Source organism: Myotis davidii, unplaced genomic scaffold (assembly GCF_000327345.1).
Source record: "Myotis davidii unplaced genomic scaffold, ASM32734v1 scaffold6, whole genome shotgun sequence".
NCBI lineage: Eukaryota > Metazoa > Chordata > Mammalia > Chiroptera > Vespertilionidae > Myotis > Myotis davidii.
In genome coordinates this window covers 1,481,011-1,481,370 of record NW_006383011.1, presented here as the reverse complement: position 1 = coordinate 1,481,370, position 360 = coordinate 1,481,011, and positions in this window count along the sequence as shown.

The window sequence follows — 360 nt, the reverse complement described above, 5'->3', positions numbered from 1 at the left end:
CCTGTGTCGGAACTGGCTCCCTTAATCTGATGCTTAAATATTTGATGTGGAAAAATTACCCATAAAATTAGTTACTAACAATTTCAAATTGAAATCACTTATCGAATTATAAACGCATTAAAGCTGTATGGATGGTATTAGGAGTTCCTCGGGAGGCAGCGGTGTCTCCTTGCGGCGCGCCCCCGTCGGCGAGTCTCGCCCCGGGGAGAGGCGCTCCCGCGGAGCCGGGGACGGGTGGGCAGGGCGGATCGCGCGCCCCGGTCCCCACCGGACGCCGAGCTGGCAGCCGGGCCCCGGCTCGGCCCCGGCTCGCTGGGCTTGCGTGGGGGGAGGAGGGAGGGGGAGGGGCGGCGGGGGGGC